This window comes from Phoenix dactylifera, unplaced genomic scaffold (genome assembly GCF_009389715.1).
Source record: "Phoenix dactylifera cultivar Barhee BC4 unplaced genomic scaffold, palm_55x_up_171113_PBpolish2nd_filt_p 000474F, whole genome shotgun sequence".
NCBI classification, from domain to species: Eukaryota; Viridiplantae; Streptophyta; class Magnoliopsida; order Arecales; family Arecaceae; genus Phoenix; species Phoenix dactylifera.
Window position 1 is genome coordinate 152,679 of NW_024067896.1, and position 19,132 is coordinate 171,810.

The following is a 19,132-nucleotide window of genomic DNA, read 5'->3' on the forward strand; positions in this document are numbered from 1 at the left end:
ATCAGATCGAGGAGGTGAATACCTCACCAGTGAGTTTTTGACATATCTAGGAGAAAATGGGATTCTCTCTCAATGGACTCCTCCTGGTACACCATAGTATAACGGTGTATCAGAAAGGAGAAATCGAACTCTGTTAGACATGGTTCGATCCATGGTGGGGTTTGCTGATTTGCTCATATCCTTTTGGGGATATGCTCTTGAGTCAGCCTGCTACATTCTAAATAAGGTTCCAAGTAAGTCTATAAATAAAACACCATATGAGATGTGGACTGGACGTAAGCCGATGCTCTCTCACCTTAGGGTTTGGGGGTGTCCAGCATACGTCAAACGTTTGAAGACAGACAAACTTGAACCCAAGTCTGATAGATGTTTCTTTGTTGGTTATCCTAAAGAAACTAAAGGATATTACTTCTACTTTGCTGAAGAACAAAAGTTGTTCGTAAGCAATAGAGCTGTTTTCTTAGAGAAAGAATTCCTTAGTGAAGGAACTAAAAGCTCTAATGTTGAGCTTAGGGAAGTTCAACATGTAGAAGATCCGACACCATCTACTGAACTAGTTAAGTCGGATTTGATTAGATCAGATCCAGAACCCATATTAGATGCACCATTAAGGCGATCGGGTAGAGTACCACGTCAGCCGGACAGATTCTACGGTTTCTTGGTCCGGGACGGGAATCCTATCGAACTTGATGAAAACGATGAGGATCCGATCACATATATGGATGCAATGCAGAGGTATGACTCTGATAAATGGCTTGGAGCCATGCAATCCGAAATGGAATCCATGAAGGTCAATGATGTATGGACATTAGTTGACCTATCCGAAGGGATTAAACCCATAGGGTGTAAGTGGATATTCAAAAGGAAACGGGGTGCAGACGGAAAGGTAGAGACCTATAAAGCCCGTCTGGTTGCCAAGGGATATCGTCAACGTTATGGTATTGACTATGATGAGACATTTTCTCCTGTGGTAATGCTCAAGTCTATTCGGATTGTGCTTGCGATAGCAGCACATTTAGACTATGAAATCTGGCAAATGGATGTAAAGACCGCATTTCTAAATGGAGATTTAGAAGAGGAGGTATATATGATACAACCTGAAGGTTTTACATCTACAGATGAGTCTAAGGTGTGCAAGCTACAAAGGTCCATTTATGGATTAAAGCAAGCTTCACGGAGTTGGAATATACGTTTTGATAAGGTGATCAAATTATATGGCTTCATTAAGAATGAAGAGGAACCTTGCATTTATAAATGGACAAATGGTTCAGTTATTATATTTCTTATTTTGTATGTGGATGACATTCTTTTAATCGGAAATGACATTCCTGCATTACAAGAAAAAAAGGTTTGGCTATCATCTCAATTTGCCATGAAGGATTTGGGAGAAGCATCTTACATCCTAGGGATGAAGATCTATAGAGATAGATCTAGAAGATTGCTTGGATTATCCCAATCCACATACATTGATACTATACTGAAGAGGTTCAGTATGATTAATTCCAAGAAAGGCTATCTTCCAATGGGCCATGGAATTAACCTCTCTAAAAGGGATTGTCCGACAACCTCTCAAGAAAGAGAGAGTATGGATAGAATTCCATATGCTTCGGCAGTGGGATCTATAATGTATGCCATGACATGTACTAGACCAGACGTGGCATACTCACTAGGAGTAGTGAGTAGATACCAATCTGATCCAGGTAGCAACCACTGGAAGGTTGTAAAAACCATCCTTAAGTATTTGAGAAATACTAAAGATCAGTGGCTTGTCTACGGTGATTCTGACTTAAAACTTGAGGGATATACCGATTCAAGTTTTCAATCAGATCAAGATGATAGCAAGAGCGTGTCGGGATATATCTTCACTCTTAAGGGTGGGGCCATCTGCTGGAAGAGTTCCAAGCAGCATACAGTGGCAGATTCTACATGTAAAGCAGAATACATCGCAGCATCTGATGCAGCCAAGGAAGCCGAGCTGGGAGTGGCACCTTCCATTGATGGTCCAGTTCCTATATTTTGTGATAACACTGGAGCCATAGCTCAGGCAAAGGAACCTAAAGCACATCAGCGGACCAAGCATATTCTGCGACGCTATCACCTGGTTCGAGAAATTATAGAACGAGGTGATATTGATCTTCAGAAGATTGACACAAAAGATAATCTGGCTGACCCATTTACCAAAGTCCTCGGCATCAAAGAGTTCAACGAACACAAGTCGAAGATGGGTATTAGATACTGTGCCGATTGGCTTTAGGCTAAGTGGGAGTTGTTGGAAATTGTATCCTAAATGTCAATCGTCAGCATATTGATGATTGAATTTTGTAAATGAATTGACAAATTAATAAAGTATTATTGGCATTATTCATCATTTCATCTTCAAATGAACTCTTATATGATGAAGTCCTTAGGACTTATATTATGATAAAGGAGGATTTATCTTTGAGTCCTTAAACTTGTTCGTGACCAAATGATATGTTGTTACTAGGACGACAACATTATCGAGATTAGGTCGTTGTGTGACATATACGTTGGTTGTTCTCTTAACCAAGGAGTGTGAAGACACTGGTATGCCATACAGGTGAAGTGTAGGAGTACATTTCACTGAATGTGACCAATTCCGGAACGCTCTACTGTCAAGAGATGTTCCGAGTGGATATGGGTATAAATTTGGCCCTCTGACCTGAGATCGCAACCTGTGACTAGCAAGCAACTCACTGTACTTTGGTACCGGACTACCTGAATTTCTAATTCAGTGACGGAAGGTCACTGGGTGCAGTCAAGTACTTGCGTAGTCAGTTGTGAGTCGAGATGGAATTGACCCCTCCTGCAAACAGAAGATAATGTCTTGTGATTAATTTAGCAAAATCTTGGCCAGGATAATCCCAGTGAGGAGTCACGGGATATCTAAAGTTAATCACATAATGGATGTACTAATTATAGGGTTGACAGTGAGCTCTAAGTCATCCTGGCATTAGGAGTTAAAGGGATTGAATTATACGGTAACCATAGTCTAGGGTTCCAGAATATTCGCTTCGCATATATTCGGCCTATCCGGACGTCAGGTAGCATTGCTAGATGGTCACATCGATTAGTATAGGAAGATGTTCCTATACTACCGGCTTAGGTTCGAACCTATGAGGTCACACGCATAGAAGTTTCTAGGTTGATCAAATGGCTGATTGATGATTAAGAATCATTCAGGGATAATTTGGTCAATTCGATTGACAAATTATCCAAAACAAAAATTGTATTAAAATAATTATTGAATTATTGGAGGATTAATTAGCAATTAGATTGCTAATGAACTCAATTTGATTGAGTAATTAAGCTTAGGTTGAGCCAAATTGAATAGGATTCAATTTGGGCTGCATCAGGGTTTGACCTAATTGGATTGGGTTCAACCCAAGTAGATTGAGCTTGACCCAATTGATGGGACTTGACCCAATTGGATTGGGCTTGATCCAAATCAATTAGAAGACTTTATTTGATGAGGATTATGAGTCCAAATAATCAGAATTGGATAAGGAGAAGAATCCCTAAATTTTAGGAACCCATCCTTATCTTCTTGGAGAAGAATGACACCTTAATTTATTCCCAATATTTTTTATGCCTATCCTCTTTATTTTTGGCCAAAAATTGGCGTAATAAGAGAGGAGGCGTGGGGCTATAATTCCTATAAAAATGGCGCCTTAAATCTTTCTAGAAAGATTTAGATGAATTTCCTAATTTGTAGGGATTGCATGGTGCATGAAATAGGGTGGTCTGCGGCTAAACTTTGGATGCATGAATTCCTATCTTTTAGGGATCTAAAATGCACAAAATTTGGATATGTCTATCTCCTCTTAGCTGCCAAACCACCAAAATTTTTTGGGAATTTTATCAGCCAAATTAGTTGGCTAAATTAGGTGTGATACGTGGGGGGATCTTTTGGCTATAAAAGACCCCCATGCCTTGGCTTCAATATATACCATATTTAGAGGTTTCAAAAAATTTGGAAAAAATTTCCTGAGGGCCTCCGTCCCTTCTTCTTCTTCTTCCTCACATTCATCCTCCATCTCCTTGAAGAACAATCAAAGGTTGAGTGTTTAGAAGGAGAAAGCTTCAGCCATTGCAGCATTCCTGCGCGAGCTAGCACTCCCGCGGAAGATGATCTACCTAGGGCTTCGTATGTACTTCTCGTAGAGGCCATTCGTGTGCGTGGCTGCGAAGTCAAAGATCAGATCCATAAGTTTCTTCCATCATAAAAGGTATTAATCCCACATCAATATTTTATTTTGGAGTCAGGGTCTAGGTTTGATTCCCCGAGGTTTTACCCTCCTTTGGAGCTCCTCACGGAGTTATCTTCAGAATCCATTCGATGGATATTTGGAGATTAATCGGAATAGAGTTCTTAAGTTTCAGATGTGATAGTTAATCATGCATGAAAGTTTTAGCATAATTGTTTAAACGATTGCGGCATAATCCTATGTGTTCTTAAGGTGCTGATTTCTAGATTTGATCTTGTAAGCATGCATGAATTAAATTGTTTGATTCGATTTTTCCACTGCATTTTAAAACTTAAAAAGAACTACGTATGGCTTGATCCCCCTTATGAAGAAGTACGTAGGCAACCCGATCAGGTTCAGCCATAGTTTTTTTTTAAAAAAAAATTCAGCATGCTTAATACCGAAGAACTTAGGATTCACTTTCAGTATGACAATCAGATTCAATAATTTTTGGAGATTGATATGAGATATCATACCAAGATTGTGCATGCAATATGTGGCAATTGTGATATCTAATATCTTATATACTATAATAGGCGAGATTGTACATGATTCCAAGCTGTAATACTCTCCCTCAAGTTGGTGTGTGTAGATCCATAATTCCAACTTGTGTAGCAGATAAAAAAACTTATCACGACCCAAAGCCTTAGTAAAAATATCAGCACATTGGTTGTTATTTCAAAGGAACTTCGTCTGGATTGTGCTTGCTTGTAATTTTTCTCGAACGACATGACAATCTATTTCAATGTGTTTTGTCCGCTCATGAAATATAGGATTGGCAGCAATATAAAGTGTTGCTTGGTTATCATAATAGAGAGACAGGTTGAGGGTAGCGAATATCCAAGTTAGAGAATAATTTTGAGCCAGACTAATTTATAAGTGGTAGAGGCCATTGATCGATACTCAGCTTCAGCAGTAGAGCGAGAGACATTACTTTATTTCTTTGTGTGCCATGTGATAGGACTATCATCAAAAATCCAGCAATAACATGTACTAGAACGACAAGTAGTGGAACAAGTTGCCCAATCAGTATCACAATAAGCATTGAGATGAAAGTTGTTCGAAGTAGGCATGAGGATACCAAAGCCAGGGCGTGATTAGAGGTATCTTAAAGCTGGAAGAGTAGCATCCATATGGGGTTGGCGTAGTGCCTACATAAACTGACTAAGAAGATTGACAACAAAGATAATGTCTGGACGAGTGGTTGTGAGATAGATCAAATGACCTATCAAGCGTTTGTATAGTCCAGGATCATGCCAAGTTTGCTAACATCAGGTGATAACTTTAAATTTTGCTCTATCGGGGTGTATGCTGGTTTAGCACCTAGAACTGTTGCATCTTCAAGAATATCTAAGGCATATTTCTATTGAGAGAGAAAAATACCTTTACTGGGGCGTGCAACTTCAATGCCCAGGAGTATTTAAGTGTGCCAAGATCTTTAATTCAAAATTGATCTTGGAGAAAAGATTTAGTAGAAGCAATGGAAGAAGGATCACTGCCAGTAATGAGTATATCATCAACATAAACAAGCATAATGGTGATGTTGCCCTTGGATTTGAGGGTAAAGAGTGAATAATCAACAATTGATTGAGTGAAACCAGCCTAAAGTAGTGCAGTGGAGAATTTAGAAAATCAGTTATGGGAGGCTTGTTTAAGACCATATAAGAATTTGTTGAGGCGACAGACTAATTGTTCTCCTTTCTCCCCCTTTTGAGAAAAACCTGATGGCAGTTGCATGTAAACTTCTTCATATAAATTATCATGGAGAAAGGCTTTATTGACATCAAGCTGGTACAAATATCATTATTTGGCGGCTGCAATTGCAATAAGACAATGAACCGTGACCAATTTGGCAACAGGAGCGAATGTTTTATAGTGATTTAGGCCTTCAACTCGAGTTTAGCCTTTAGCAACAAGCCTTGCTTTATACCATTCAATACTACCATTGAACTTGTATTTGATCTTATATACCCATTTGCATCAGATGGCATATTTTTTTGGTGGAAGTGGTATCACGGTCCAAGTGTGATTAAACTCTAAAGCTTCAATTTCATCGGTCATAGCATCACGCCAGTGAGTATGTTTCATTGCTGAGGAAAAAGACTTGGGTTCCTGAAAAGAGAAAATAGAAGCTAGAAAAGCACGGTGAGAGCAGGAGAATTTATCAAAAAAAAGATAATTTTGGAATGGATACTTACTACTTGTTACAAGGTTGTTTTGGTATGGGCAAGAAAAGGATGAAACCTGAGAGCACAAAAAAATTTGAAGCCACTGGGGAGGACGTCGAATCCTTGTGGAGTGTCTTGGAGGTGGATCGATGGATGTTTCAGAAAGATCAACAAGTTTGATGGAATCTTGATTAGAAGTGGAAGAAGTAGAGAGGATGGGTTCATCACCATTATCAGTAATGTAATGAAGAATTAGTGATTGGAAAGAAGGAAAAATGTGAGATGTGTTGGCAAATAAAAAAATTGATTCATAAAAAACAACATCCGTACTAGTGAAATTTTTTTTCTCAAGTAGGTGATACAAGTGGTAGCCTTTTTAGTCATAGAGATATCCTACAAAAATGCACTTATGTGCATGAGATTCAAATTTATTTTTTGCTTGCATATGAGCAAAACAAAGACATCTAAAGGTACGTAAATGGTGGTAAAAGGGTTTTTTTATCAAAAAACATTTCATGAGGAGATTTATCACCTCAAATAGGAGAACGGAGTCGGTTAATAAGATATCCGCCACTTAAAATACACTCACCCCAAAAATAAATTGGTAGGTTGTCTTGAAAACGTAATGCTCGGGCTTTGCGCTCAATTATACCATTTTGCTGTGGCATGCCAATACAAGATGTTTGATGAATAATTTCTAAAGAATCAAGATATTTTTGCAATTGATGATCTATAAATTCCATCCTATTATCACTTCTAACCATTTTAATTTTACGAGAAAATTGGTTGTCTACAAGAGCAATAAATTTCTTAAGCAAATAAAATAGTTCATGTTTGAATCGTATGAGAAAAATCCATGTGCAATGTGAAAAGTCATCTACAATTGTTAAAAAATAATGTGCCCCAGTATAAGATAGAATAGAATAACCTCCCCAAATATCAATATGAATAAGTTCAAAAATAGAGGAAGTAATAGAAGTGCTTGTAGGAAAAGGAATTCTAGTTTGTTTGCAAACTTGATATCCCAAAAACTCTTGTAACTTAGGGAAGAGGTCCTCCAGTAAGGAGAACTTTTTCCACTAAGACTCAAGACTTGTGGGTTCCCTCAATCAGTGATACCAAATTTGATAACTTATTAAGAGAAAGACGAAGTAAGAGCATGCTATTGAAGACGTTGTGGCCATAGGACAAATAGTACAAGAATCTATTTTATTTTGAAAAGTAGAAAGAGGAATAGAAATATTTTAGGCTAAAACTTTTAACCTTGGAGTCGATGGATGACCCAAACGATTATGCCAAAGACTCAACGAGGTGCAATAAGCTGTAGAAGTAAGAAAAATTGAACCCTTATAGTAGTAAAGACCATCCTTTTTTTTACCCAAACCAATCAGTTTCCTCGTTGATAGGTCCTAAAAACATAAAAGTTAGGAAAAAAGATGGCAACACAATTATGTGTTTTAGTAAGCTTACTAATGGATAGCAAATTTAAATTAAAAGTGGGTATGCAAAGAACATTTTTTTAACTCAAGAGAAGGGGACATTTTAATGGTCCATTTTTGGGTTATTTGAATTGTATCTCCAATATGTAGTTTAATAGATTGACGAGTTGGTAAAGGTTTAAGTGATAAAAAAATTAGAGTCGGAGGCCATATGGTCAGAAGCACATGTGTCAATTATCCATGTCACAAATTATGAGTTGGAAGGAATACCTGTCATGTTAATGGAAGCGGTAGTTTTGTCGATGTTTAATATGGATAACAATTGGATATACTGCTCTGACATGAACTGAGGCACAATATGAAGGGTTTTAGCATGTTATAATGCGCAGCGGAAGCTAGGGATTTTAAAAAATTTCTTAATAAAGTCCCTTAACATGAAACCCTTATTAGCCTAGATCACCTTAATGGTAACAATCAAATAATATATAAATATAAATATAGGAATAGAAGAATACCTCTAACGCTAAATGCAAGTTTGTAGAATCTCCACGAGGCGTCCAAGTGTCCGCCCTCCAACGGTGATCCACACGAAAACTTAATTCAAGTCTTAAGCTCCAAAGACTTTGATCCTTAATGCAGAATTCTTCTAAAGAACTCTAATGGCTTGCTTTCCTTCCTTTCTATTTTTCTTTCACCTTCTAAAATCACTTCTAATCCTTTTGTCCTAAAGAAGACCACTTTGTCTTGGATTAGGACATCCTAGAAGCAATGCTAGAAAGAGACAAAGCCTTGTAAGAAAGAAGGGATAAGGGAGAGAGAATGTGGTGGAGTTGGAATGATGAAACCCAAGGAGCGCTAGCCTATTTATAATAGGCGTAGGGATGCATCTCCAAGGGATGCATCCCATCCACATATCCTTTTATGAAAGGGCATCATCTAAAGGGCCATATCAAATAAGAGAAGGCACAGATCAAGTGAGGAGGTGTATCAAATGATATGTCCTTTCATGTGGTGCCATATTTGGACCAAGTCAACATCACATGCCAATCACATGTCCATCATGCCTCACCTCTTGATCTTTCATGATGATGATCCAAGGGCTCCAATGCAAGGCGCCATTCACTTGACCCATTATGTCTTCATCCAATGGTGGGATTAAGATCCAATGGTCAATTATGATAGCCATCCTCTAACCCAATCCAATTGGATTAAACCAACTCTCCATTATGTCTTCATCCAACGGTAGATCAAGATCTAACGGTCTAGATTGAATGATTTATCAAATCTAATCCAATTAGACTCAAACCAAGCCAATTAGGTGCCAACTCTTGGCTAACCCATATTAGAACATGATCTAATCAAATTAGATCAATTAAGAATCAAATTCGAATCCAATTCGAATCAGGAGCTAAGGGTTTGCAACACCTGCTAGGATGTTTATCTTGCAAACATGATCTAATCCAATTAGACCCTTGATAAGTTTCCTTGTGTGTGACCCATTGGGTTCCATACTTAGCCAGCAATAGGTGTGAGCGCGAGTTGACCCAACTTGATTAGAACTCTTCTAACCGATTTAAGTCCAAACTGCGCGAACCCGAACTTAACAATTAGAATCCTTTCTAATTGGTGATCGAATTAAACTCTTTAATTCGATCAAACCTATAAGACAAGATTGACGTCTAGCAACGTGTCATGTCTACCCGAAAAATATGGAATTTGGTAGAAATACCAAAAATACCCTTCAGTGGCAAGTTACCGTGCAATTCAATCCTTTAATCAAACTGCATCCCGAATATGTATATGAGTATGAATATATGTCAAACTCAATTTCATATTCATATCTTTCTCAATCTTTTAATGATAATTCAAATAATGAAACATTAGAAACTCTTTCTAATTTTCATTCTGCTTTGATCAAAGGCTTCCTGAATTATCATATGATTAGAATAAATAGAATGCTATCTTCTCTTACTAGAAGTGATTAATTCCTTGTTGACCTACTCATAATCTTCATACACAATTCACCATATCCAGAAGACCTCGTACACAACTTATTGTCATGAATGAGTGTAAACCAAAACATGGGTTCATGTGCACAAGATACCATGGTGATCTCAGATCATAGGATTAGTTGCACAACTCCCACTAAGAGAATCATCTTTTGACATGTAAGTAAGACTTCATAAGATTTTCTCTTTGTAGGTCAATTCAGTGAACTCATTCTTCTAATGAGCACCCACATCTTTGTATTAGTGTCTCCACACAAGTGATTGTGAGATCAATCACCCTCTGCATCGAGCATACATAAGATGTGCCAGTCTTTCTGGTAAACATTGATCCCCGACTCAATGTACCAATGACTTGGAATATTTAAGATTAGGATTTTAGGATTTTAGGTCTCACTAGTATGATCTCATCATAGCCTCAAAACCATTGCCCTAATCTAAGGAATTTATCATAAATATAATCAACAGCATATGATAAAACACAATGCCTTTATTCATATTTAAATATCATGTACATGATTTGGAAAATCAAAAGAAAACCCTCCGCAATACATATTGCGATTGGCTTGTAGGGCATCTACTCTTTCAATCTCCCACTTGCACTAAAGCCAATCGCTCTTATATTTCATCCCCATACAATCGAGGTGGCGATCGAACTGCTGTTGTGGTAGAGCTTTAGTGAACGGGTCTGCTAGATTGTTCTTTGTGTCTACTCGTTCAATCACTATGTCTTGCCTCTCGACGATCTCTCGAACGAGGTGGAAGCGTCTTAGAATGTGCTTGGATTTGTGATGAGACCTTGGTTCCTTCGCTTGAGCAACAGCTCCAGTGTTATCACAATAAACTGGGACTGGTCCAGCAATCTCAGGAACTACTCCTAACTCAGAGATGAACTTCTTCATCCAGACAGCTTCCTTAGCGGCTTCACTTACAGCAATGTACTCTGCCTCAGTAGTTGAGTCAGCTACAGTTTGCTGTTTGGAACTCTTCCAGCTCACTGCACCACCATTTAGGATAAAGACATACCCTGAAGTGGACTTGCTATCATCTTGATCTGACTGAAAACTAGAGTCAGAAAATCCTTCTAGTTTCAACTCAGATCCTCCATAAACTAAAAAAATATCTTTAGTCCTTTTCAAGTACTTAAGAATATTTTTCACAGCTATCCAATGATCCTCACCTGGATCAGCCTGGAATCTACTTGTTATGCCTAAGGCATAAGCAACATCAGGCCTAGTACATAGCATAGCATACATAATCGATCCTACTGCCGAAGTATAGGGAATAGAATTCATTCTATTTCTCTCTTCAGATGTCTTAGGAGACATCTTTTTAGAGAGACGTATGCCATGACTCATAGGTAAGTAACCTCTTTTACTTCCTTCCATACTGAATCTTTTCAGCACATTATCTATGTACCTAGACTGGGACAAGCCTAGCATCCTTTTAGATCTATCCCTATAGATCTTTATACCAAGTATATAGGATGCTTCTCCCAAGTCTTTCATGGAAAAGCTTTTTGATAGCCAAGTCTTGATCGATTGTAACATTGGAATATCATTTTCAATGATCAGTATGTCATCTACATACAATATTAAGAAGACAATGGCACTCCCACTAGTCTTCTTGTACACACATGGTTCATCCACATTTTTGATAAAACCAAACTCTTTGACTGTTGTATCAAAACGGATGTTCCAACTCCTCGATGCTTGCTTTAATCCATAAATGGATCTCTTAAGCTTGCATACTTGATTTGCTCTCCCACTTGAGATAAATTCTTCTGGCTGTGTCATGTAAACCTCTTCCTCAAGATAACCATTAAGAAAGGCGGTTTTGACATCCATCTGCCAGATTTCATAATCATAGTATGCAGCTATTGCAAGCAAAATCCGAATAGATTTAAGCATGGCAACTGGTGAAAAAGTTTCATCATAGTCAATTCCTTGCTTTTGCCTGAAACCTTTTGCCACCAATCTAGCCTTGTAGGTTTCTACTTGGCCATCTGCTCCAATCTTCTTCTTATAGACCCATTTGCAACCTATAGGGTTTACACCTTCTGGTGCATCAACTAAAGTCCATACTTGGTTGGTATACATAGAGTCTATTTCGGATTTCATAGCTTCTAACCATTTGTTAGAGTCATTACTCATGATATCTTCCGAATATGTCAGAGGATCATCATTTTCAACGATGTGGGCTTCATCATTCTCAATGATAAACCCATACCTCTTAGGTGCATTTCGCACTCTATTTGACCTTTGGAGAGGAGATGTGTGTTGTGGTTGTACTTCATCAATAGGTACATCTGGTTGAAGAATTTTTTGTGTTTCTATTTGTAGGTCTTGAACTTTATTAAGTTCAATTCTTCTTTTACTGCCCTTTTCTATGATAAACTCTTTTTCTAAAAAAGTAGCATGCTTACTAACAAATATCTTTTGTTCAGTAGGGTGATAGAAGAGATATCCAACACTTTCTTTGGAATAACCTACAAATGTACATTTATCTGATCTAGCACTTAGCTTATGTCCAAAATTTCTTTTGACATATGCTTGGCAGCCCCATATTTTAAAATATTTAAGATTGGGCTTTCTACCTCTCCATATTTCATATGGAGTACTGGATACAAGAAGGAAATAGGAAGATCTGTAAAGCACATCATGGACCTTACCATATCTAATAGAGTACGATTCCTCCGTTCAGCTACACCATTTAATTGTGGCGTATACGGAGGTGTCCATTCAGAGAGAATGCCCTTTTTTTAAGATGATTTAAAAACTCACTAGAAAGGTATTCACCTTCTCGATCAGATCGAAGGATTTTAATACACTTTCCGGTTTGTTTTTCAACCATACTTTGATACTCTTTAAACTTATCGAAGGCTTCGAATTTATGTTTCATAAGATACACAAATCCGAACCTTGATAAATCATCAGTGAATGTGATGAAGTAAGAGTATCCACCTCTAGCTGGAGTTGTCATAGGACCACATACATCTGTATGTATAAGTCCTAATAACTCACTTGCCCTTTCTCCATGTCCAGTGAATGGAGACTTGGTCATTTTTCCCATAAGACAAGATTCACAAGTTCCTAATGATTCACTTATGTGACCAAGTCGGCAATGCCAAAGGAGGGTATTATTCACTTCCTCTCTCTTTCTTTTATTGCTTTTATTAATATGAAAGACATTGTCATTAAGTAATAAAACACGAAGACCATTTTCCATAATGCCATTGCAAAGATGCTTATTAGAAAAATAAATAGAGCAACCATTGCCCTTTCCATTAATTTCAAAACCTTTCTTTAACAACAAAGGAATGGAAATTACATTTCTAATAATTTTGGGCATATAATAACAATCTTCTAATTGTAGGAGCTTTTCCGAAGGCAATTCCAAGTTGTAGGTTCCAACAGCTTCAGCCTGGATGGACTCTCCTCCAGCGCCATACAGCTCGAAGTCACCTTTCTTCAAAATTTTAATTTTCTGTAGTCCATGCAAAGATTTGCAAATGTGAAAACCACAGCCGGTATCCAATACCCATGAATTTGAATTTGAAGAACTTAATGACAAGTTGGCATGTAACATAAACATACCTTTTGATGCAACTCTTGCATCGGTCTTCATACTTGCAAGAAAACTCTTGCAATTCCTTTTCCAGTGGCCAGCTTTGCCGCAATGAAAACAGGTACTTGATCCGGAGTTTTTCTTTCCTTTTTTCTTTTTGATGCTACTCTTGGGGTTCAATCGTTTCTTAGAACCCTTATTTCCAGATTTCCTCTTAGAGGTGCTATTTATAAGAAGGAGTGGACCTTTATCCTTCTTAATATGCCCTTCAGCTGTTTTGAGCATATTTAACAGCTCGGGCAGGAAGGTGTTCAGCTTGTTCATGTGAAAGTTCACAACAAACTGAGAGAATAAATCAGGCAGTGATTGCAGGATCAAATCCTGACTGAGCTCACTATCCATAGCAAAACCTAATTGACTTAATCTGGTGATCAAGTCTATAACCATAAGAACATGGTTTTGCACTGGAGTTCCTTCATTCATTCTAGCACGGAACAACTGCTTAGATATCTCATACCTAGCAGTCCTGCTTTGTTCTCCATACAACTCTTTTAAATTGAGAAGTATGGATTGAGTGTCCATGCCTTCATGTTGCCTCTGTAATTTATTGTTCATAGAGGCAAGTATGATACATTTGACAGTCAAACTGTCATTTTTTCACATCTTATGTGTGGCAACCTCCTCTTCTGTAGCATCATCCCCTAGATCTCCAAGATCAGGGGTTTCAAGTATATACGAAATTTTCTCCTGAGTGAGTACTATCTTTAAATTCCTCAACCAGTCCACATAGTTTGGACCGGTCAACTTGTTGGCATCTAAGATGCCTCTTAGTGAAAGTGAAGAAGCCATTTAATAATTCTACATATGCAAGAACAAAACTAACATAAGCAGACCAATCATGATGACATGTTTGCAACTAGATAAGGACTTTAATCTAATTTGTCTCCTACTATTTTTATCGAATATCATAGCCCTCTCCTATGATAAACGTGAAAATATAATTTTTCTTAGTAGGGTTGAGATCCTAATTCATCATAAAAAGCCTTGTGGTTACACAACAAACCCTTATAAGTTCAAAGGTAGGAAACTCTTTCCAATTGCATCTCATGCAATTCTCAACTTTATCTTGTCCTCTTAAAACACTTATTGCCTTATGTTAGCACAACAAACAATAATGTTTTAGTTAAGTCAAACCCTTCATTTCCATATAGTCATATTCGAATAATATTGCCCTTGTGGTTGCACAACAAAGCAATATATTAAAATATGCAATAAGCATCTTAATGCACCAAGACAATATAAAATCAGTCCCCATAGCAAGCCTTGTGTTAGCACAACAAACTAGTATGGATCTTGACATAATAATATCGAAGCATGAAGGAAGGCTATCAATAGTGTTATATCAATATTAAGCTTATCCATAATAGGCAATCAAACAATTGGCCAGGTAAGCAGGTGGGAGGCTCCCCTTACTCAGAGAGTAAGGTCCTAATTAGAGAACCACCTTTAGTGCTTTCCTTAGACACCAATTAGATTAATTGTTCTAGAATGGGTTAGCCCAAAGTTTTTCAACACTATGACTTAATGTAATTTTTATTGAGGGCTTACTAGTCTCTAGCACATTCTTTAATTGTAACATATATTTAACATGTCTAAAATAAACTATCATGCATCATGGCTATCTCATAGCATGTATAAATCATAAGCAATTAATTAACATGCTTCAACATATCTTCATATGGAAAATTTTATATCATGACATTTTATTACATATCATATCATATATGAATCATACATTTCAGCATTTCATTAAGCATATGACATTACTATCTCATAGTAAATTAATAATCATACATCATGCATTATTATTTGATTGAACCAATTAAGGATGGCTCTGATACCACTGAAGGGTTTTAGCATGTTATAATGCGCAGCGGAAGCTAGGGATTTTAAAAAATTTCTTAATAAAGTCCCTTAACATGAAACCCTTATTAGCCTAGATCACCTTAATGGTAACAATCAAATAATATATAAATATAAATATAGGAATAGAAGAATACCTCTAACGCTAAATGCAAGTTTGTAGAATCTCCACGAGGCGTCCAAGTGTCCGCCCTCCAACGGTGATCCACACGAAAACTTAATTCAAGTCTTAAGCTCCAAAGACTTTGATCCTTAATGCAGAATTCTTCTAAAGAACTCTAATGGCTTGCTTTCCTTCCTTTCTATTTTTCTTTCACCTTCTAAAATCACTTCTAATCTTTTTGTCCTAAAGAAGACCACTTTGTCTTGGATTAGGACATCCTAGAAGCAATGCTAGAAAGAGACAAAGCCTTGTAAGAAAGAAGGGATAAGGGAGAGAGAATGTGGTGGAGTTGGAATGATGAAACCCAAGGAGCGCTAGCCTATTTATAATAGGCATAGGGATGCATCTCCAAGGGATGCATCCCATCCACATATCCTTTTATGAAAGGGCATCATCTAAAGGGCCATATCAAATAAGAGGAGGCACAGATCAAGTGAGGAGGTGTATCAAATGATATGTCCTTTCATGTGGTGCCATATTTGGACCAAGTCAACATCACATGCCAATCACATGTCCATCATGCCTCACCTCTTGATCTTTCATGATGATGATCCAAGGGCTCCAATGCAAGGCGCCATTCACTTGACCCATTATGTCTTCATCCAATGGTGGAATTAAGATCCAATGGTCAATTATGATAGCCATCCTCTAACCCAATCCAATTGGATTAAACCAACTCTCCATTATGTCTTCATCCAACGGTAGATCAAGATCTAACGGTCTAGATTGAATGATTTATCAAATCTAATCCAATTAGAGTCAAACCAAGCCAATTAGGTGCCAACTCTTGGCTAACCCATATTAGAACATGATCTAATCAAATTAGATCAATTAAGAATCAAATTCGAATCCAATTCGAATCAGGAGCTAAGGGTTTGCAACACCTGCTAGGATGTTTATCTTGCAAACATGATCTAATCCAATTAGACCCTTGATAAGTTTCCTTGTGTGTGACCCATTGGGTTCCATACTTAGCCAGCAATAGGTGTGAGTGCGAGTTGACCCAACTTGATTAGAACTCTTCTAACCGATTTAAGTCCAAACTGCGCGAACCCGAACTTAACAATTAGAATCCTTTCTAATTGGTGATCGAATTAAACTCTTTAATTCGATCAAACCTATAAGACAAGATTGACGTCTAGCAACGTGTCATGTCTACCCGGAAAATATGGAATTTGGTGGAAATACCAAAAATACCCTTCAGTGGCAAGTTACCGTGCAATTCAATCCTTTAATCAAACTGCATCCCGAATATGTATATGAGTATGAATATATGTCAAACTCAATTTCATATTCATATCTTTCTCAATCTTTTAATGATAATTCAAATAATGAAACATTAGAAACTCTTTCTAATTTTCATTCTGCTTTGATCAAAGGCTTTCTGAATTATCATATGATTAGAATAAATAGAATGCTATCTTCTCTTACTAGAAGTGATTAATTCCTTGTTGACCTACTCATAATCTTCATACACAATTCACCATATCCAGAAGACCTCGTACACAACTTATTGTCATGAATGAGTGTAAACCAAAACATGGGTTCATGTGCACAAGATACCATGGTGATCTCAGGTCATAGGATCAGTTGCACAACTCCCACTAAGAGAATCATCTTTTGACATGTAAGTAAGACTTCATAAGATTTTCTCTTTGTAGGTCAATTCAGTGAACTCATTCTTCTAATGAGCACCCACATCTTTGTATTAGTGTCTCTACACAAGTGATTGTGAGATCAATCACCCTCTGCATCGAGCATACATAAGATGTGCCAGTTTTTCTGGTAAACATTGATCCCCGACTCAATGTACCAATGACTTGGAATATTTAAGATTAGGATTTTAGGATTTTAGGTCTCACTAGTATGATCTCATCATAGCCTCAAAACCATTGCCCTAATCTAAGGAATTTATCATAAATATAATCAACAGCATATGATAAAACACAATGCCTTTATTCATATTTAAATATCATGTACATGATTTGAAAAATCAAAAGAAAACCCTCCGCAATACATATTGCGATTGGCTTGTAGGGCATCTACTCTTTCACAATAGATATGCCAAAAAGATTTTCATTATTGGCAGCGTGATTTATAGCAGGAGTAGGAGTTTTGTTTCCTCCATGGTGGCTCGGGTAGAGATGTAATTTGTATAAGTATCACATGTGTGACCAAGATAGTTGCAGTAGTCACAACATGGTCGTCCTCGACCGCCACGACCGCCATAACCTCCACAGCCATGTCTTCCTCGTTGGTTACCGGAGTGAGAAGAATCGTGCTTGTTAAAACTTAAAGTACCATGGCACAACCTTCAAGAGACTATGTCGGTTTAACTTGCAGTGCTTTCTATTTCTTCTCTTGCAAAATTAGAGAAAAAGTTTTACTTATTGTAGGTAGTGCCTCCATAGTGAGTATTTAGCTCCAAATGGTTCAAAAGGAGTCATTGAGCCCTATAAGGAATTGAAAAATCTTTTCATCTTGAGAGATCTGATTCAACTCTTTAATTGCATTGCAGGTACAAGTAAAAAGTGGACATAGATTATTGATTTCATCCCAATATGCTTTGAGTTGGTAAAATAAGAAGCAATAGAAGATTGATCTTAAATATGCATTGAGATATCTCGCTTAATATGATAAATTTGGGCAGCCTTACCACGAGAAAAGCATTCCTCCATATCTTTCTATACCTCTTTTGTAGCTTCAAAATAGACTATATTACTCATAAGATCTTTTTGAACTGCGTTACAGATCCAAGAAAGCACCATTGTATTGCAATGTTGCCATACATCAAGTGTTGCCGAACTTTTGTCAGGTTTCTCAAGCGAGCCATCAATAAAGCCAATTTTATTCTTGGCTAAGAGAGCAATCTTCATGACACGCCTCCATAGAGGATAATTATCACTAATGAGGACATGAGAGACCAGGAGCATGCCTGGGTTATCTGAGTGGTGGAGAAGAACAGTGACATTATGTCAGCACTAAATTGAAAATAACAGAAGAAAAGGCCATGATTATTAAATGCAGAATAGAGGGACAAAGAAAACAAACACCGAAAGGATGATAGGAGAATAAGAATGAGAGGTTGACTGATCAAGAAAAAACCTGCTCTGATACAATGAAAGATTTGTATTGGAAAAAGGATTTGAATTGCCTTGTTCATAACACTGATGTGCTTTATATACAAGTTGAGCCCTCAGATATAGTAGAATACAACAAAAGAATCCCATGATTATAGAAAATATACTGGAAATCAGATATAGTATAATAACAATAGCAAAATTCTATGATTTGATACAAATATTAATTTCGAATATGATAATCAGATTCAATAATTTTTAGAGATTGATCTGAGATATCATACCAAGATTGTGTATGTAATATATGGCAGTTGTGATATCATACCAAGATTGTGCATGTAATATGTGGCAGCTGTGATATCAATATAAAATTGCGTGTGCAATATGTGGCAGCTGTGATATCCAATATTGTATATACTATAATAGGCAAAATTGTGCATGATTCTAAGTTGTAATAATAACTATGGTCATAATTTGAAGCTATCTGACTTGTTCACCAAGGGAAAACAATGGATTCTCAG